The sequence below is a fragment of the Balaenoptera borealis genome (assembly GCF_965194805.1).
Source record: "Balaenoptera borealis genome assembly, chromosome: 2".
In the NCBI taxonomy this organism is placed as follows: domain Eukaryota; kingdom Metazoa; phylum Chordata; class Mammalia; order Artiodactyla; family Balaenopteridae; genus Balaenoptera; species Balaenoptera borealis.
In genome coordinates, this window is record NC_138867.1 from 170850413 (window position 1) to 170872433 (window position 22021).

The window sequence follows — 22021 nt, forward strand, 5'->3', positions numbered from 1 at the left end:
TGTAAAATGTACTAGCCACAAAGATCTGGTGCTCAGACTTTATAAAGAACGGCTGCAGGGACTTCCCTGGTGGCGCAGTGGTTAAGAATCCGCCTGCCAATGCAGGGGACACAGGTTGGACCCCTGGTCCGGGAAGATCCCACACGCCGCGGAGCAACTAAGTCTGTGCACCACAACTACTGAGCCTGTGCTCTAGAGCCCACGAGCCACAACTACAAGCCTGTGAACCACAACTACTGAAGCCCGTGTGCCTAGAGCCCGTGCTCCGCAACAAGAGAAGCCACCACAATGAGAAGCCCACCCTCCGCAAGTAGAGAAAGCCTGCACGCAGCAACGAAGACCCAACAGAGACAAAAATAAATAAATTTAAAAACCTTGAGGATATTCAAAAAAAAACAACAGCTGCAAATCAATTTAAAAAGATAAACAAGCTAAAGGAAAATGACAAAAGTCAGAAACAAGTATTTCAAACAAGTACAATAAACACAAAAAGATGCTCAGCCACGTTAATTTGCAAATATAAGAAGTCTGTTAATGTCAATGTTGGTGAAAATATGGCTCAACATTTTCAGATGTGGGAAGGTAAACAGATGCAACTGTTTTTTTTACAGTAATTTGGCATTAAGGCATCCCCGATGGCCTAGTAATCCCACTTCCGGGCACTTACTTAAGACACTTGCACACCTCTTGGATGCATGCAAGCATGCAGAAGAATGCTATAGCAAGAAAATTTTCTCTTAACTGGATTCTTATCACAGCTACTCAGAACCAAACCCTTATTCAATGAGATCATTTGTCATTTTACAAAGTCAAGAAAAGTTTTAAAAGTAAAATGAAAACCTATTCCTTCAAGGCACACTTGTTAAATGAATTACCACCTTTCTAGCGCTGGCTGGCTGCTCACCACTGGAGATATTAAGGTCTCTAAAACACCTGTCACACTCCACCCCCAGTCGCTTTAATCATACATGGCACACACATGGGAAACACTTTTACTCACCACTGAATCGTTACTGTGCATGCAGAACACAGCACAGCACCTGATTTCTTAAGAAGTTCCACGCACACACACTGATGGAATCATCCAATTCAGCATGTCTGCTTCAGTCAGGAAATTCCTTTTAAATAAGGGTCCCTATGTGGGAAATAAGCACCCAAGAGCTGGAACTCAATTTCACCCTACAATAAAGCAGCACTTAGAGACTGAGAGGCTCACCATAATCCTAAGAGATCATACAGTTCACATCCCTGAGTTAACAAGCCTGGGTGGGGCGCCTGGGCTAAAGATGACACTTACTCCAGCTTACTACTCCCCCACACTCCCTCTCATATACTTTCACTGGAGTACCAAAGAGAAAATGGAGGTGAAACCAAATCAAGGCATTTTGGTGCTCTGGTGGAAACCTTTTAAAGGTGAGGTTTAATTCCACATGTGTGAATTTCTTCATGAGACTCTTCAGCAGAGTGGCACAGAATCCTGGATGAAAAGATCTGCCCAGCCAAAGTAACGACCCTCCTCTGACCATTCTCTGCCCTGGTGAGTTTTTTTTTTAATAACCCCCGATCTTTTGGACCAAGGGCACGGCCTGCCTCCAAAGAACAGGTGTTTGCTTGCAGAACTATCCAGGTTTCTGTCCAGGCCTCGGTTGTCCTCACAGATGGATGAGCCTAAACATCAGTTCTTTTCCTATGCTCACAGCTGGACAGTCTCTTCCTTCTCTGACTGCCTGGACTGTACCTCTCAGACAGCACTTCCTAGGTCTGCCTTGTGCTCATTTATGTACCATCCCAACCACCTGCATGAGGTGGATTCCTTCCTGTCTTTTTCGGCTGTAGAACAGAAATCATGAACACCTGGGCTCTAGAACCAGGCCTTGCCACTTACCAGCAACCCTACCCAAGTGACTGAGCTCTCTGGGTGTCAAATTCCTTATCAGCAAAACGCAGATGATACCGGTACCCATTTTCTGAGGACTTAAGGAATACAGAGTCTTAGAAATCCAGCACCTGGCACACAGTAATCACTCATATATTCACTAAAATGGAGTGATCATGTATGGATGCACAAGCTCCCGAGTCTGTGGAGGGGAATACAGTGGAGAAAAAGAAGTGACCCACATTGCAGCTCCGTACATTAAGGCTGACCCAGACAGCAAGCAGGGTGACTCCTGTTCAAATTTACCATTTCAGAATAGGCAAGCAGTAAGAAACAGAAAAAAAGACCTATTCAGAAAAGGTAGTTCTACCCTTTGAAGGGAAGTCTATTCACAGGCAACTATTTGTTAAAAACCCTGAACCTTTTCACAAAGTCAATGATCAAAGATAACTATTGTCTCAAGGTGAACAATTGGGGGGGGGGTCTGAAAGAGCCATAGGCCAGGGAGGGTACCCAGCTCTCACAAGTGCAAGGGAAGGGTACTCAAATGGGTTCCCAGAGCAAAGAGGCCCAGAGATGTCCTGAGAAATGACACAGAGGACAGGCAAGCTAAGCTATGGGCCTGTCAGCTCCAACTTTGCTAACTCCAAACCGCATTCCTGGGATTACAAATATATGTGAGTTATTACCTTGAAATAGATGAACATGAAGGTGGTGTTATCTCCAGACAACCAATCTGTGAGCTCAATTGTTTCCTGGTGTCAAAAGGAAAACAGAGATGCATATACACAAACTTCATTACTTAGCAACTTTTTATAACTAAAAGCACTTCAGAGCTAAGAATTTTAAATGAAGATTATAAATGAGAACAACCTACACATGGATGGTACCACCTCTTACAAAACTCTTTCATATAGGCTATGTGTTTATTTAATTACAGAACAGAAAGGGAAAACTGCTTAAGTAACAAAGCCATGCCTGTACAGTAAGACTGTAATTCAACTGAGCAGAGCAATGGGATTAATTAAAGCCAAGACCAACAGAAAATGAATAGGAGAAATATCCATCAGCATATACAAGTCTATCTTCAAACTTCAGAGATTAAGGGAAAGCAAAGAGATTTTAATATTGTTAAAAAGAGGACAACAGGCCCAAAATGGTGTCTCCTATGCTAAGCCCCATGTCCACAAACCACAACTTAATTAGTTTCGGCTCTCCCAAAATGGAATCTTAAACCAGTCAATTGGGAATCACCTGGTCAGCACTAGTGAGGTAATCTGCCTGACAGACCCCTGACATCCCTAAGAAGAAAGTGACCTTACCACAAGCAATCTGCTTTTTGATAGCATAATTTCCCTCATCCTGCTCTCTGTTACTAAGTCTTTCATTTGTACAGCTCCTTGGGCACTCCTTCCTATCTGCTAGATGGGATGCTGCCCCATCCATGAATCATTGAATAAAACCAGTAAGATCTTTAAAATTTGCTCAGTTGAATTTTTCAAACAATATGCCCTATTCTTAGAAGTAATACAAGTTCTTTTCCATCCTTTGACAACTCTGCCCCAATTACAAAGTATGAATTATTTAAGTTTACGATACTGGATTTCCCATTCCTTCTACCAGACAAGAATTTGGGGAAGGAGAGCAGAGTGGCATCGCGCACACCACCTGTGTAGTATGCTCACATCCCTAAGCATAAACATATCACACTAAAGAATGGTACTTTCTCATCCCACAAGTTCTATCTCCCTCAGTCTGCAGGTTAAAGTGCATGCATGGAATAAAGGGTGCTGCAGCTGACAGCAGGCGCTAAGCCACATAAGGGACCACAGCCATGAATCTTTCTAAGTCTACCCACATCTAACACAATGAAATCATCAGGCTGGCTAGCGACCCATTGGATTACCTTCTGCAGCAAAGGCTCCAGGCCAACACCAAATCCTGGAGATGGTTTTATGAACAGCAGAAACAGCTTCAGTGAAGAGCCCCATAACAAAAACCTTCCTTCATCTGCAGCCACTGCAATAAGCCCATTCTGGCACATTCTGACATTCATCTCCAAGAAAGAAGAGAACAAGCTGAAAAAGAAGGGCGCAGAGGGCCCCTGGACAGATCTGCACCACAGCTGACACTGGTTACTCGACAGCTCTGTAAAAATCTCTGGAAGATTTTCACAAGGACAAACCAAAAAGGGTGCTCCACACAGTTTCCTACAGTCATAAATTTGCAAATGCCTGCAAAAGCAGGACGCATGCAAAAAGGAAAGTCTTCTAAACCATCAAGAGTCTTTTAATTAACAATTACTCATTCTCAAAGTAAAATCCAGGAAATTCATTGTAGTACATGCTCCCTGGATGGGCTTTAGGGTTCTGAGAACTGCCCCTGCCCCCAAACTATTCAACACATATGAATTTTTCTGGAGGAAGGATCCACAGTGCTGTCTGTCACGTTCTCAGAAGGACCTCCAACCTCCCCTCAAGTTAAGAACTGATGCTCTAGGGACTTCCCTGGTGGTCCAGTGGTTAAGAATCCACCTTCCAATGCAGGAGATGCGGGTTTGATCCCTGGTTGGGGAACTGAGATCCCACACGCTGCGGGGCAACTAAGCCCGCGCACCGCAAGTACTGAGCCCGCGCGCTCTGGAGCCTGCCCCCACAACTAGAGAGAAGCCCGCGCGCTGCAACAAAGAGCCCGCACACCACAACAAAGACCCAATGCTGCCAAATAAATAAATTAAAACAAAAAAAAAACAATAAACTGATCCTCTAGTGAGAAGCAGGGCTGGTCTATCCTTGGCCACTGGACCCTCAATTATTTTGAGCCCCTTAAAGAACTTGAATAAATCCAAGAGCAAGAACTATAGGAAAATGATTACTCTAGCAGTGTTTAACACTTGTTTTTGATTATGGAAATCTGAGTAAGCTTTCTGTAATACTAGAGGAATGCCAAGCAGCAGACTTTACAAGAACTTAAGTACAGAAACAGCTTAACAAATGGCAAAACTACAAATGTACTTTTTGTGTGGATGAAGATGAATCCAGTCCACTGAAATGTTCTCCATAACAAGTTCATTCATGCAAGCATTTGCTGACGTTTATCTACCTGGTCTCTTAACCCAGTCTTCCCCTGCGCTTCATTTCGTGATCTAAGCCCATCTCATCCCTGTGCTTCCTGAGGGCTGTTTTTCTGGCCAAACTGGGCTCTATCACCAGTGGCTGGAGTCCTCTTGCCCACTCAAGAGACTATTGAGACTTGGCTTGACTCCTCCCAGAGCCCCCAGAGCAACTCCCTCTGTACCTGGAACCTGGAATAAACCATGTCGTTCATTTAATCCTCCACCAAGGATTTGGAATACACACATCCTTGACCATCTTCACTTTATCCTTTTTCTTGAGTAACTCATTCTAAGCTGATTTCACCTAACTCTGGTTTAAGATCAAGTACGGTAAATTAGCTTCCCTTTCAGCCATCCAAAACTTCTTGCTTCAAGTTAGGGGGTACACTCGACTTCCAGTGTAAACTATAGGCTGTTTGACAAAAATTATCCCATCTAGAATGACTCATAATGGTGAGCAAGATGCTGCTGCGGCTACCACTTGAGGTGAGCAAGTGGAGGGCAGAGATGGGATAAACGTGCCACGTTTGAGGCGAGGTGGTTCGGCATTCCCACTCTGCACATGGTCAGGGACAGGCAATGACCCAAGCCAGAGTTTTCCGTCATTAGAGAGCACTACTGGGGAAGAATCACTCTTGACCTTGAGGTCAGGATATCAGAGATAGAGAACAGCTCTGGTGTCCCTATTTGAGCCCCTGAATTCAGCTGTGCTCAAGGCCCACTCCAGACTTATCACATCAACCAACAAATTCCCTTTCATTTCAACCTGTTTATGCTTAGTATTTTCACCGAAGAGACCTAACCAATACAGCCATTTCCTTTGAAACTGACATCTTCACTAAAAACTTGGGAAGACACCATCTGAGAGTAAAAGACAAGTAACTTGCCTTACACATACACACACAAAATACTCTTTACATACTTCTTGTTTTGCTTGTTGCAAACTACTGACAACCCTCACCACTACGTGCTTCCTCAATTTCCCCATCCCACTCTACCCTCCAAAGTGCTTCTAGAAAGAAAAGAAACTGAAGATCAATGCAGGACTTCCCTGGTGGTGCAGTGGTTGAAAATCTGCCTGCCAATTCAGGGGACACGGGTTTGATCCCTGGTCCAGGAAGATCCCACATGCCACAGAGCAACTAAGCCCGTGGGCCACAGCTACTGAGCCTGAGCTCTAGAGCCCGCGAGTCACAACTACTGAAGCCCGCGCACCCTAGAGCCCGTGCTCTGCAACAAGAGAAGCCACCACAATGAGAAGCCCACACACCGCAACAAAGAATAGCCCCCGCTCGCCGCAACTAGAGAAAGCCCACGTGCAGCAACGAGGACCCAACTCGGCCAAAAAAAAAAAAGATCAATGCACTTCACTCGCTACTAGAAAGCATAGCCAGGACAGTCACCCTTGGGCAAGTGATGAAGAAATAGATTGCAAAATGGCCACCAAAAAAATTTTTTTTTAAAGTTTTCAGGGTACCCACAGCTACCATTGAGAGGTATCTAAAACGAAGTTATTTCACACTAGTCTGACAAGATTCACAGTAAGAAACAGATTTTGTCATGTACACAGTACATAAAATCACAGCAAAGGTTTTATGGGATACCCTTAGAATGTGTAACACCCTTTGACATTTCCTTTTTCTCCCCCCTGAAACAATGACTGCAACCTACTAAATTCATTTCATTACCCAGAGTGTGAAAAACACAGATATAAAATAAGAATTACTCTCTCTTAAAATCTAGATCGTGGTCAAAGTTCTCTGGAGCCCAAACCTATTCTCTCATTCTACACGTGAGAAACTGAGGCTTGGGAGGATATGCGACTGGTCCAAGGAAGGTATACAGCAGATGCAATGTGTCCAGCCCAGTTTCTTCCTTCTCTCCCTCTTGTGTGTGCACACACACGCATGCACCCACACACATGCACACACACAACTTGCACTGGCAGGTTCCACACTCCATGCAGTCTGCCTGTTTCAACCCTCACAATAACGATCTGCTCACCTGAAACGTATGCTTCCTCAAACATAGCGGAAAATGTTTTAAGTGTAAAATCCCCAAATTTATCTCACTTACACGAAACAATCTCAAAGGCCAATTCGCCTGCAAGCGTGTACGTGTTATTGCCTGGGATAGGACAACTGGGGACGTTAGTCACACACAAGGACACGGATATTACTAATTCCTGTTTCTAGAAATTACATAATACCAAGCCCAACACCTCTCCCTGGCACTGCTTCCACAGTGTACCAGTGTCTCTTGGCGTAACAGCAACTAGGAACAAATACGGAGTTTCAGCCTTTAGGGGACATCAAAACAAGAGAAGTGACCACAGGCAAAGTGAGGCCTGGACGGCTTTTCTAGAAACCCTTTATGCAGAGCAAAAGCAGCACCCTCCCACCAATCAAATATAATACAGGTCAGAGACTCCCCTACCTTCCCCCAATCTGAATACAACACAGAGGCCAGGCACCCCCACCTGTTGTCTACTCAGTCAATGCTTATTCATACAGATCCCATTTTACACATGAGGAAACTGAGGTTTAGGGAGATTATGTAACTTGCCTGAGGTCGAGGTCAAGGCCAGAAGGGAGCGGGCCTGGACTGATCCCTGACATGGACTCCGCAGTTCTCAGTACACAGCTCCACCCAAGCCCAACCAACTCTGCTAGCCACAGCCCAGAGTCCTGGAACTTCCTACATTGAGCAGAACAGGCCAACACTTGTCAAGAAAAAGATCACAGAATACCCTACACCTAGAGTGAGCTTAAAAAAGCCTTTATTTGTAAGTATGTCACAGATCAAAAAGAAGAAACAGCATATTCATTTAGGTACTCTTAATTTCCAGTTAAATGCTCAGATTTGACCAATTTCTGAAAGAAATAAATTCTCCAGTTGCGTTTAACACAAACTAAAGGCATTCCACATGGACCTGGATACTGATGGCCCCTAGTAATGGTGACTGGCATCAACTGGTTCTTCTGGTCAACAGGCCCAAAGTCCACCAGCAAGAACTCAGCCTCCCAGCCAGACACTCCACTTTCCTGGCTCATCATCCAACTGCCTGCCTCCTTTCCCGGGAGACCCTGACTTGTGATACAAACCTTCCTAGAGACCAGAATCCTTTCAACAAGTCCAGATGTCAACACAATTTAATTTAGGGCCAAAAGAGGCAGGGAAGGTATGGAGAGCTGCTACGCTTGTGCTCCGCAAAAACTTCCTCCATCAGCAACTTCCATTGACTGTTGCCTTTGTTCAGACAACCAGGTTTTAATAAAACGGTTAAGTTACATCTTAGGCCTGAGGATATACTGGACCACCTTCCCCTGATAGATCATTTCTCCAAACTCTGCAGCCAACAACATCCCAGGGTGGGCACCCCCAAAGCTTGCTGAATTTCCATTAATCCCATTACCACCACTTTTAATCTCATTATCAGATAAACAAATCCTCACCTAGAAAAACCAACCCCTACTTTAAATCACCTCCCCCACTGACCTCTACTCAGTTTACTTGAAGGAAAACGCAACATAGAGGGGGATCTGAAAGGCACCTGGCTGATCTTGGTATCACCTGGTGACATGGTTTCCAGGCATGTCAGCTGGTCCACCTTCCTACCCTCAACTGCTCTACTTTATAATACCTGGCTACCTCTTCCCACTTCTATTCTTCACCCTGGAAAATAACAGCAAATAAGTAGCTAATCTTGAGAGAGTACTGACTCATTTTATCCTCAACTGAAAGATGGAAAAATGAAGTTTGGGGAAGGCTGAGTGACAGGCGAAGGTCACAAAGCAGGCAGGAGGGCCAGGATTCAAACTGGGGTGTAACTGTGCCACACTGGTGGTATCAGTCTTTGGAGCAGGGCAGCAAAAATGACACAGGACTGGACTGCCAAGAGGCTGTTCAAGTCCTCCCCAGAGCATTCAAATAATATTGGACTTCTATCACAGAGTCAGGAATTCTGCGACTTGATTTCAGGAAACAAAGTCCAACTCTGGGCAGAAGAGTAGAAAGGTCAAAGAGCAAGATCGCAGAGACACTTCTTCTCAGAAAGCTTCAGAACACACTCAAAACCACACTTTGTTTTTACACAGTTACTATTTGTGGGGGCGGGGGGTGGAAACTGTTAAAAACCCCACCCTTATAAACAAGATGCTGTCAAGCTTAGATTGGAGAAAGGGAAATTCATGGAACTTTTCTAGAAAACTAATTTGTATCAACTTTCCAAAAACACACACCCTTTGGTCTGGTGATTCCACTTCTAGATATGAAAAAAAGAGAAAACTTGAAAATCATGTCCACAAATAGCAGAATTAAATTATGGTACATTCACATAACAGAATTCCAGGCAACCATTTAAAATAAGAGTATTTTGGAAATGTTCACAGTGTAATATTTTTTGAAAAATTAACAACACAATCCAATTTTGTTACTCACGTAGAAAAAGACTGGCACAAAAATGGGGTTAGGTAACAATAATTTTTAACACTTAACATCACCTTAACACTGTATTTTCCAAATTTTAAAAAATGACCGTGCACTAATTTTGTTTAAAGAGAAAAACCCATACAATCTCTTTTGCAAATGATGTGGATCAACCAGTGCTATTCCCCCTCAGGATTTGGTCAAGAACAGGACAGATGGCTGCTCTGCCCTATCTTTGACACTGGACTCACTCTCCATCTATTTCTTTAGAATGGAATACATCCCATGATTTATGCTAGGACATGTGGATGCAGTTTAATCAAGTTTAATCAGTTATAGCCTGCTTGGACTGGAAAAAAAAAAATTAAGTGTTTTTAAAATTAACCTTTATAACAATGGCACGAGTTTGAGGTGCAACTTCCAGACTGTTTTCTGTGCCTCACCAGCATTTCAAACTATTCTCTAACAATGTACAATTCAAAAAACCAAATGGGGATCAAACCGTGCAGGGCTTCCCTCGTGGCGCAGTGGTTGAGAATCTGCCTGCCAATGCAGGGGACACGGGTTCAGGCCCTGGTCTGGGAAGATCCCACATGCCGTGGAGCAACTAGGCCCGTGAGCCACAACTACTGAGCCTGCGCGTCTGGAGCTTGTGCTCCACAACAAGAGGCCACGACAGTGAGAGGCCCGCGTACCGCGATGAAGAGTGGCCCCCGCTCGCCGCAACTAGAGAAAGCCCTCGCACAGAAACGAAGACCCTACACAGCCCAAAATACATAATTTAAAAAAAAAAAACAAAAACCGTGCAGACTGTACTACATGTCAACATTCTGACATCCTTGCACTTCCATTTCCTCATTCTTTTAAATGGCTACACCACATTCCATTAAGTTTTCTTTTTTTTAACCCCTCCATCAAAGTACCAGAAAAATCACTGCAGTTAAAAAGTCATTGCGCATTCTCAAAAAGTTAAGTACCATGACCTAGCAATTCCACTCCTAGATATCCATCCAAGAGAAATTAATACAAATGTCCACACAAAAATTTGTACATGAATGTTCATAGCAGCACCATTCACAATACCCAAAAAAGTGTAAACCCGAATATCCATCAACTGAATAAATAAAATGTGACATACCCATCCATACAATGGAATATTACTTAGTTATAAGAGAAATGAAATACTGATTCATGCTACAGCACAAACCTTAAAAACATTATACCAAGTAAAAGGAGCCAGCCACAAAAGGTTATGTATCGTATGATTCCTGAAATATCCAGCATAGGCAGATTTATAGAGACAGAGTAAATCGGTGGTTGCCAGGGATTGGGGGGATGGAACGTGACTGCTAATGAATAGGGATTTCTTTTTGGAGGGATGAAAATGTTCTAAAAGTTGGTTGTGGTGGTGGCTGCACCACTCTGAACATACTAAAAACCACTGATTTGTAGGCTTTAAATTGGTGAACTATCATTTGTGAATTATATCTCAATAAGCTTGTTATAAAAACACTAAAAAAAGATAAGGTTTTACAATATTAGTATAATACTCAAAATATAATTTATATTCAATAAATATTTGGAAAAGATAGATACATTAAGAAAGAATACATGTACCACAGAAAATCATTGTGCAAATATCTTTTTGTCTTCCCTTATACATAGTAGAAGCTCAGGAACTAATTGTTACAATGGATTGGCAAATCACATGAAATCAGAATATTAGAAAGGGCTCAACGTTTTTAAACAAGAAACAAAACCTTTTTACTGACAAAATGAGATCCACATTAAGAAATGCTACCCATACTTGTTTATTACCCACTTCATCTTCCTCTTAAAATACTTTTCCCAGATCAGGATTGAACCACAGCCCAAACCCACTCACTACATTTCAAACTGCTAAGTGGGAGACACACAGTACACAGTGCACAGAAGCAACTGCATGCCACGCTGCTTGGACTACTAGTAAGTTTACTGCAATTAGGGATCTTAACATTACCTTAGTTAAAATTCACGTCTCCTGGGCTTCCTTGGTGGCTCAGTGGTTAAGAATCCGCTTGCCAATGCAGGCGACACGGGTTCGAGCCCTGGTCCGGGAAGATCCCACATGCCGCGGAGCAACTAAGCCCGTGTGCCACAACTACTGAGCCTACATGCCTAGAGCCCGTGCTCCGCAACAAGAGAAGCCACCGCAATGAGAAGCCCGCGCACCACAATGAAGAGTAGCCCCCGAGTAGCCCCCGCTCGCCGCAACTAGTGAAAGCCCACGCGCAGCAACAAAGACCCAGTGCAGCCAAAAATAAATAAAATAAATGAATTAAAAAAAAAAAAAATTCACGTCTCCTGTTAAGTCACTACTGACCAATTATGCCCACTGTTAATATTTTACTGATTTAAAAGGAATTACTTGCACTTGATATTATGGGCATGCCGAATTCTTCCTAAATTATCCTCTCCAGTTTATTCACTCAAGGAATATTTTAGCTGCTCTTCTAAGGTGCTGAGAATACACTAGAGAATAAAAATAGACAAAGCCAAGCAAACAAAACCCTGCCCTCACGGAACTTACAGTCTAGTAAAAATAATAATAATAATTTAAGGAAATGTTATTTTTTTACAAACTCATGTCTTATGAATTAAATAAAATGCCAGCATCAGCAAAGAATCCCCACAATTCTCACCTTGCAAATGTTCAGTCTTTTCAAAACACTAAAAATCACAGATTTATTAAACATTAACTGAAACATTGAAACTATTCTCAATGACAAGCTTTTCTCTCCTTTTTATAGATTTGCCAAGAACACAAAGACAAATGTGTCAACTTTACGATTTTATTCAAAATCATAATTTGAAACATTTCACATCCACACAATCATTACAGATGACGACAGCGGGTTGTCAGAGCAGATTTAACAGCCCAGGGTCTTCAAATCACTGGTACGAAATGGTTTTTACTGAAAGTTAAAAAAAAAAAAAAAAACCCTCCAATCTCCTTCCAGAATTCATAAATCTCAAGTCATTCAATAACCTGAATTGTGTAACATGAAAATACTGCATCCCCTCCACCTCCAAAAGCAAAAGTGCAACTTAGTACAAAGATCACAACAACTGGCTCAAAAAGGTAACTTTTGGAAACAAAGTCTAAATTCCTCTGAACAATTCAATAATCTAGTGGAAATTTTACAAAGTGGCCAATGATTCTCTTGCAATTCTTAGGTAATTTTTCTCATCTCTATCCCAGGAAGGGAAGGTAACCACATAGACACCTGAGAACAGCCAACCCACCCTTAAAATGCAGCCACTTTCATGTTCTAACTTTCACCTGTAGGCAAAATTCCTTATCTTCAGCAATTGGCTGGGGCTGAATTCTAGCAAGATTCACACATGTGGGCTCATCTCCTCAGGTTAAGACCAACTAAAACCATCTTAAGAGACTAACTCACTCCACAGCTTGAACCCTTAGATACTTTGTTTCCTACTAAGGTTAAGGGGTATGGCAGATAACAGAGAAGCAATGCACTGTTTTAGATCAGGCTTTTCTCGATTTGGTTGAGGGAAATCATCGGAGAGATTTTTTTCCCCAGGTTGAAGATTTGGGGGAGAAGGGGTTAGTTATCTACAATGCCTTGGTGGAAAGACAAATCCCATCCAAATTAAACCGAAAATAATGTTTTATCATATTACTGGCAAAGTCATAAAACAGACTGTGCCATCCAAAAACTTCTCGAAACTGGTAACATATTCATAAATCCTACTGGGTATCGCTTTCTTTACAACCTCCAAGGACTAAATTCCAAGAACTAACAATTTAAGGAACCTGACAGCCCCATTCATAAAAATCTCCCAAACATTATTACAGCACCAAAGAGCCACTGGCTTAGAGGTACACTGAGACGGTTTCTGTAAACACGAACACGTAGAGCCCTCTCGAAGGTAAGCAAAGACACTTCAATTCTCATTCACTTCTCCAAGAGGTCACTTCTTGCATCCAGCACACACACAGAAGGTAACCCAAGGGCCAAGACCATACACCGCACGAGGCTGCACAAAACATTAAATGAGTAAACAAACAAAAACAACACTTCAGAAAACAATGCGTGATCTTGAGTAAAAGAGAGGTCACTCAGCAAAAGAACATGACTCATCCACGGGCCTGAACAGAAGTATTTATACTGCTCACTACACCAAAGTGGGATTTCCCATCTTCATCCAAGGCTGGGCCTTAGGAGTATCTCAGTCGGGTGAAGTTGTGTTATTTCCGTTTTGGATGGGGGGGGGTTCATTTTATTTCGCTGAATCACAACTCCCCCACATCCCCACCCCATACCACCACCACGCACAAGACTGCAAATAGACGAGACCGTGGCAAGGACGTCAGCGAGCACCGACCGAGCAAAACAAAGCGCCCAGTGAGGGGCTGCCAGGCCGGGAGTGGGTGGGTAAAGGGGGCCAGGCTGGCCCCTCAGAGCACCGCTCCCGCCCCCAAGAACCTGTCTCCCGGCAGGTGTGCAGCGGCAGCCTCCTCCCTCCACCTGGGGACCAGCCCCGTTCTCTGCAGAGCTCCGGGGACAGCCCGGAAGATGAGGAAATGAGGGCGGGGGCGCGCTGCCCCGGCCTGGACAAGAGGACCAAGGCACCAGGGAGCGCGTTGGGCCCGCCCCACGTGAGCGCCCGGGCCGGGGCCAAGCCCGCCCCGGGGACTGCGGCCGGGGACAGCGGCGCCTGTGACCACCACGCCGGGCTCGGACTTACCGGGGCCAGGCGCGCCGCGGAGTCCGCGGCGGCCGCTTCCTCCTCCTCCTCCTCCTCCTCACTTGACAAAATGGCGGCGACAGGAAGTGCCGGGCGCCTCGGCCCGCCCCCCGCCCGCCCCCGGCCCCCCGCCCCGCCGCTGCGCCCGCGCCCCCCGCCCGCGCCCCTGCCCTGCAGCCCCGCCGGAGCCGGGGGTCGGCTGCGCCAACGGCGGGGCGCCCGCGAGGCGCCCTGCCGCCAACGGCGCAGGCGGCCTTGGCCAGGCGCGAACGGCGCGGGGACGCGGGAGGCCCGCAGGCCCGAGCCCGCGTCGCCCCGGCCTCCCCGCCCCCGCGCCGCGCCGATGGCGTAGGTGCTGGCGCACCGGCCCCATTACGCAATGCAGGTTACGCGGGCCGCGCCGCGGAGCCCCGCCGGCTGCCCCGCGCCGTCCACCGCCCCGAAGGGCACCGGTCCTCACCTGAGACGCTAGGCCGCACGCCGCCCCCGCCGGCCGCCGGCCGCCAGCCGCCGCCGCCCCCTCCTCTTCGGGGTGCCTGCGCGGCGCCGGGGCCCGCCCGCCGCTCCGCCGCGCTCACAGGCCCCGCTTGCCCGCGGGCACTGCCGGCAGCCGCCGCTGCCGCAGCCACCGCTTCGGCTCTTCGGTTGCGGGAGAGCAGAACAAACAGCCCTACCGCCGCCGCCGCCGCCGCCAGCGCACTGACGTCACCGCGCACGCTGCGCGCGCGGTCACCCTCTGTCGCCGCCCGGCGTGCGCGCCCGAGACCGTTCCCGGCGAGAGCGAGCTCAAGAGAGCTGGCGGCCGGGAGGTGAGTGGAGAAAGCCGGTGCTCGCGGCCAGCGGGAAGATGAGAACCCCCCCCCCCCTCAGACCAAGGGTGGGGACTGAGGAAAGATCTTGCAGACCCGAGGGAGGGGACCACGTCGTCGGACAGAAGGGACACCGCAGACCGAGGGAGGAGACACCTCAGAGGGAGGGGACCCTGCAGACCGAGAGGGGAGACACTCAGACCGAGAGGGGTCCCCCAGACCGAGGGAAGGGACCCCGCAGAACGAGGGTGGGGACCGCGCAGACAGAGTGGGGAGGCACTCAAACCGAGAGAGAGGACCCCGCAGACCAAGAGGGGAGACACCTCAGACTGAGTGAGGGGGGTCTACCTACAGACTGAGGGACGGGACCGAAGGAGACTGAAAATTGGGCCTGAGGGAAAAGATCTGAAGGCAGAGGGAGACGTCCACAAATTTAGGAAGGGACTGATGATAGATCCTCAAAGAGAAGGAGGACAGTGAGGAGAGACTCCAAAGACTGATGGCAGAGGCGGAGAAGAGACACTGTCTGAGGGAGGCCGCGCTGAGGGGAGGCTGCAGGGTGTTGAAGGAGGCTGGAGTGGGGCGGTGCTGGAACATTAAGGGAGAGAGCTGCGATGGGGGCGCTGGTGTGAGGGAAAGGAGGTGAGACCAGGCTGTCAGCAAGGCTGGGGCGGCACCTTTCTTGGTTGGCTGGCCAGCCACTGGGATCTAAAGACTGGAAGGTGCTGGACTTCGTGCCTAGGGCACTCTGCCTCCAGTTGTCCCCCAGCTGACCTCCTTCTCATCCTTAAGATTAAAACCACAAGCCAGCTCCATAAAACGAAGAGATTAGGTTTAGGTTGCTTACAGTTTAAAATGACAATCCTGTTAAATTTTTCAAATGGGGAACCATAACCTCCTTTTTCCCCTTTTGCCCTTATCGTCACTCTTTTGGCATTTTAAGTCCCATCTTTTAAAAATAGCAAGCTCAGTTCTTCTAAAAAGTCTAGGTAATCAGAAAAATTCCTGATGGTCACTTCTTTCAGAACATATTGATACACTAGGATAGCAGTCAAATAGTTTTGTCCCTATCATGGTTTGCTCACTCTTCACTAAGGGCAATCATAAATTACTGATAGGTCCTGAGCAAACTAAAGACTTACTTTTACCCTTTATTTTATTTATTTATTTATTTATTTATTTTTGGCTGCATTGGGTCTTCGTTGCTGCGCACGGGCTTTCTCTAGTTGCAGCGAGCGGGGGCTGCTCTTCATTGTGGTGCACGGGCTTCTCATTGCGGTGGCTTCTCTTATTGCGGAGCACGGGCTCTAGGCACGTGGGCTTCAGTAGTTGTGGCACGCGGGCTCAGTGGTTGTGGCTCCTGGGCTCTAGAGCGCAGGCTCAGTAGTTGTGCTGCACGGGCTTAGTTGCTTCTCGGCATGTGGGATCTTCCCTGACCAGGGATTGAACCCATGTCCCCTGAATTGGCAGGCGGATTCCTAACTGCTGCACCGCCAGGGAAGTCCCAAGAAGGTATCCATATAAAGCTGAGCTTACCCATAGTCGTCTTGTTGCATTATCTACTTAATTTATTGTTGTTGCTGAAAATAAATATTTTGGGAAGCATTTGGAGCTGCCAGTTTGCAAGTCACATAATAAAATCTTTTGTCACACTTCATTTTAGACAACGCCGTAATACCTAGTTGATTTACTGGACCCAACTAGAGGGCTTTTGGCTATGGCTAGAAGTCAGATCCAACCTGAAGAGAATTTGCGAGCTGTAAAGGCAGTTCCAAAAGCTTTCTCCAAAAATCTTGTAGGACAACAATGTCTCATTCTTTTTATCTTCCATAATGCATATCCTAACTCCTCACAGACAGCTCAAACTCAGAAAATGTTTATCCAGGGAATTCCCTGGCAGTCCAGTGGTTAGGACTCCAAGCTTTTACTGCCGAAGGTGTGGGTTCAATCCCTGATGGAGGAACTACGATCCCACATGCCGTGTGGCATGGCCAAAAAAAAAAAAAAAACAAAGAATGAAACATGAAGTACATATTTCTGACTTGTTTTAAATATATATTATTTATTTTTAATGAAGTACTACATGAAATAATTTAAATTGAACAATACAAAAGAATATAGCAGAAAAAGTGTCCCCCTTCATTCTTCCCCTCCCCCACCAGAGTAATCACTGTTATCACTTTGATGTGTTTAGACCTGTGCTGTCTGATATGATAGCCACTGTCCACATGTGGCTATTGAATGCTTGAAATGTAGTTGGCCCAAGTTGAGATGTGCTTTAAGTGTGTGAAATACACATTGTACTTCAAAGATATAGTATGAAAAACATGCAAACTATCTCGCTATTAACTTTTTGTATTGATTACATGTTGAAATAATTTTTTATACATTGAGTTAAATAAAATATATTATTAAATTTAATTTTACTTATTTCTTTTTACATTTTTAACATGGCTACTAGAAAATATGAAATTACAGATATGGCTTACAATGTATTTCTGTTGGACAGCACGGGTCTAGACTTTTTATTCTAGGCAGCAGTATATCTACATATAGAAATAGTTGTGTTATAAAACAAAAGACATCATTCTGTACTTGTTAATTTGTAATATGCTTTTTTCATTTAATACATCTTGGAAGTCACTCCACATGACTACTTGGAGATCTGCCTAATTGGGAGATAACTTGGAGATAATATACAGTATTGTTATCTGGTATGGATATATCATAATTTATTTTACCATTCTCCTATTATGTACATTTAATTCATTTCCAGTTTTTCCGTCATAATAACCAGTATTACAGTGAGCATTCTTCTGCATTTCTCATTTTCTTTTCATACTTGCCAGTATTTTTACAGGTTAAAAAAATTATATAGTGTTTTCTTGAAAGCAAGGGTAAATTTATATAGCGTGATCAGCTTTGGAAAAGCTGGAGGTGTTTGATTTGCTATGGCCTGAATCCATGCCCACTTTCCAGTAAGAACTTGCCCATGAAGTTACTATAAATTCTGGAATTTATTGTTAGGTTCTAGAGACGGTGAGTAACCCAAGATCACACATTTACACAGTTTAGAACTCATATCTCCTGACTCCATGAAGACTGCCTTCTCTAACCCAGAAATCGACATTTTTTGTTTGTTTGTTTTTTTGGCCTTGCCACTCAGCTTAAGGGATCCTAGTTCCCCAACCAGGGATAGAACCCGCACCCCGCTCCATGGAAGGGCAGAGTCCCAACAACTGGACCAGCAGGGAACTCCCAACAGATTTTGTCTGTAAAGAGCCAGGTAGTCAATATTTAGGTTTTGTGGGCCATACAATCTCTATAACATTGCCAATCTTTGTCGCTCTGTCATTGTAGTACAAAAGCAGCCATAAGTAATGTGTAAATGAATGGGTGTGGCTGTGTTCCAATGAAACTTTATGGATACTAAAATTAGAATTTCATGTAAATTTCAGAAGTCACAAAATATTGTTCTTTGGGGTTTTTTTTTCAACCTTTGAAAACTATAAAAACCATTCGTAGCTGGAAGGCTGTGCAAAAACAGACAGCAGGCCAGATTTGTCCCATAGGCAGTAGTTTGCTGATCCCTGCTCTAGAACCTCAAGTGTAGAGAAATGGAAATTTCTTTACCATTATGCAGAAGTTATTCTGCTTGCAACTTTTTTTAATTAACAGTTTCGGGGGAGCAGTTTTCAATTTACATTAACATTGAGTAGAAAGTACAGAGTTCCCTTACACCCCCTCACTTCCCCCATCTTGCAGAGTGTGGTACATTGGTTAGAAATGATGGGTCAATAGTGATACATTATTATTAACTAAAGTCCATAGTTTGCATTAGGGTTCACTTTTCGTGTTGTACATCCTATGGGTCTTGACAAATGTATAATGACACGTATTGACCATTATTTTTGCCAATATTTAACTCATAAGCTAGCTAAGAACAAAAATAAGCTTCAGAATAAAGCACTACAATTCTGCCAGCCACAAATAGGTACAAGGTGGCTGTAAGGGTCATTTTGGTTTCTGCTACTTCGTTAACATTTACTTTGCTGTGTTTTTGCTTAGTTTCAAAGTGTTTTACAAATATCATTCACTATCACAGTTAAAATAATGAGAGTGCTGGAAGACCTAGTGTGAAGAGCCATACAATTGCAATTTTAAAAAGGCAGTGTTTTTTTTTTTAAAGTTTCAAAGTGGAAGGAAAATGCAAATGTTGCACATGGGATAAAAGTAGTCAAGAGGAAGGAGTCAGGAAGTCAAAGAAGGAATGATAGTAGGAGCTCTTATATACTGCTCGGTTGGTTCAATAATTTTAGAATACAGGTTGGCCTTGTCTGGTGAAGTTGAAGCTCTGCACACTCTACGGCCCACTAATTCCAGTCCACGGAAACTCTCAATGACACACTTAAGAAAGTTCAGCATAGCGCTCTTCCTAAGAGCCCACGCTGAAAACAACCCAAATGTCCACCTGGTAGAATGAATAGATCATAGTATAATGAAAATGAACAAATCACAGCCACACACAACAACACAGATGAAGCTTACATACGTAATGGGAAAACCAAAGAAGCAAGGCATACATGATGATTCCATTTCTATGTTGATTTCTAAAACATAAAAATAGACTGAGGTTTTTAGGGAAATAAAACTATACAGTTACCTGTTGCCTGAGGAGGTCTGAGCCGAGGATCCATCATCATGAAGTCCTCTGTGGAGTTAGGAGGACCGCTGCTTCTGCTTGTTTCTTTTATTTGGATGTGTTCTGGGCAAGAGCCAGTGGAGGTGTGGGGACTATAAAGGAAGACAAGCAGGTAATTACCACTGGTTACTTGAGAGAGTGATCAGGAAGGGATGAGGAGAATGGTGTGGGTGGCCAGTTTCTGAGGCATAGTGGTAGTCTATTTCTTTTTAAAATTTATTTTCCAAATTGAAGACCTGGCATGGCCCTGCTGACTCACGTGTGTGTGTGTGTGTGTGTGTGTGTGTGTGTGTGTGTGTGGTAAAAAACACAATGTGAGATCCACCCTCTTAAACTGTTAAGTGTACAGTACTATTAAACTATAAGCACAGTGTTGTACAGCTGGTCTTTTTCATCTTACATGACTGGAAATTATTCTGCTTCTTGACTGTGCATTTGACTGTGCATTCACTCTACTATATGTTTTATGCATATTTGTATTATATTTAATTTTTTTAGGGATAAAAAAGAATGAATCATGTAAACAAGGAAAACTGTGCCTAAGTGAAGAGAACTGAACAGAAAAGGCTAATGATGAAGTTGACATGGACAAACTTCTGACTGTATGGCCAGGAAATGAGCAGCATTGCAAGATACCTTCTACTTTAAGACTCACACAGAAGGCTGGCAATTTGAAAGCTTAGAGGCTAAGCATGGTGGAAAGTGTTCCTGATAAAATTTCGGTCATGAGCCACTAATGGTCCCAGGGATTCAAGCCCTTATGGAATCATCATGGCATCAAAATGAATGACAATGGGTCAAGTGAGGTTGCTCCAGCTGCTAAAAAATTCTCTTCAGCATTTACTGAACAGAAAAGGTTTCTTGCTTTGACAGATCTTCACTATAGTTGAAACCAGCCTATTTTGGTGAAGGATGCCTGATAGAATTTATTTCAGCAAAGACTTCATGTGGGAATAACCTGCTCTCATTGGTGTAAGTACAAGTCAGGACTGAAAGCTTACATCTCTTTTACTCCTTTCATCTTCAAGACAAATGGGCTGAAGAAGCAGGTTCTTGGAATCTAATACGTTTGTAAGAAGAGCATCTGTATCTAGATTTATACTAGTATTGTCTGGTAGCCAGCTTTCAAAAATGGCCCCCATTGATTACCCTTCTTTAATCTCCTCCCTTTGAGTGTGGTCTGGACCTAGTCACTTGTTGATAACAAAGAGATTATGGAAAAAAAAAAAAAAAGGATTATGGCAAAAGTGATGGGATGTCACTTTCATGATTAGGTTATAAAAGACTGACTTTCATCCAGCTGGACTCTCTTTTGCCTTCTCAGCTTGCACATTTTGATGAAGCAAGCTGCCATGTAGGAGAGGCCCAAGGGACTGAACGTAGCTTCTGGTTAATGCCAGCAAGGGACTAAAGCCTTCTATCCAACAGCTGCAAGGAACTTAGTTCTGCCAGCAAACACAGTAACACTGAAAGTAGATCCTTCCATAATCAAGCCTTCAGATGAGACCACAGCCTTGGCCAACACTTTGATTGCAGCCTTGTTAATTCCAGCTAAGCCACACCTGACTCCCAGAAATTGTGAAATAATAAGTGTGCTTTAATTTTAAGACACTAAATTTTGGAGTACATTGTTATGTGGCAATAGATAACTAAGAACATACATCCTGGGACCAAATATCCCCTTTCCCTAGGGAAGACATATTTCAGCCTTAGTGGGGTTGATGAATAGTGTGGCAAGCAAATTCTTCCTTCTCCCAGAATATCCCCTTTGTTCCTCTGGTTTTGCATTGTTAAACTAGACAAAGTATATTTCAAATACTGGGGAATATTGTGGTCTTAGTTCTTTTGAGACAAACAGTATTGTCATTTAAATTCTCTTCCAATCGGAAGGAATTAGGAACTTATGTCTCTCTAAGGAGGCTATAGTTTTCCTTATGGGGACTATTGTAGTAAACAATTCACACATTCTGTTACCCTGAAGTTAGTCATTGGCCCTTGGGGGTTACCTCTAGAGAGGAATTCTTTCAAAAATAATTTCATGGCAGCAAATAAGGGAAATTTATGATACACTTGTGAGCTCTCTATCTTCCCTCCTATTTAGAGAAATGCTCCCAAATCTTTGTAGGTATCTAAGAAGCTAAAATCCTCAGGCACTTCCCATGGGACAAGTTGAAGATCTGTCCTGAGTGGGTATCTGTGGGCAGGTTACTGAGCAAAGACTTGATACATGCGTCCACAATGCCTATGCCCTGCAGGCACTCAATACTCAATATGTTGACCTGTTACTCATAAAGTTAGATTCCCAAAAGAAGATGTTATGTACTTTATGTTCTTTATTT

The 22021-nt window shown here is 44.2% G+C and overlaps 1 protein-coding gene and 1 long non-coding RNA gene across 3 annotated transcripts in view; one reads left to right on the forward strand and one right to left on the reverse strand.

The window, feature by feature from the left end:
- Nucleotides 1-14285, reverse strand: part of BRD4 (bromodomain containing 4) — an 80423-nt gene extending 66138 nt beyond the window's left edge. Inside the window, exon 1 of the mRNA XM_082382861.1 lies at nucleotides 14172-14285. The gene's annotated coding sequence lies outside the window, so the exon portion shown is untranslated. The remainder of the gene's footprint in view (nucleotides 1-14171) is intronic.
- Nucleotides 14286-14631: 346 nt separating this feature from the next.
- LOC309624634 lies at nucleotides 14632-22021 on the forward strand. Of its 2 annotated transcripts, none has more exons than XR_014242065.1 (2): nucleotides 14632-14980; nucleotides 20181-22021. It is a non-coding gene; the product is annotated as an uncharacterized lncRNA (long non-coding RNA). The 2 variants fall into 2 exon arrangements; XR_014242066.1 differs by lacking the exon at nucleotides 14632-14980 and adding an exon at nucleotides 14990-17694.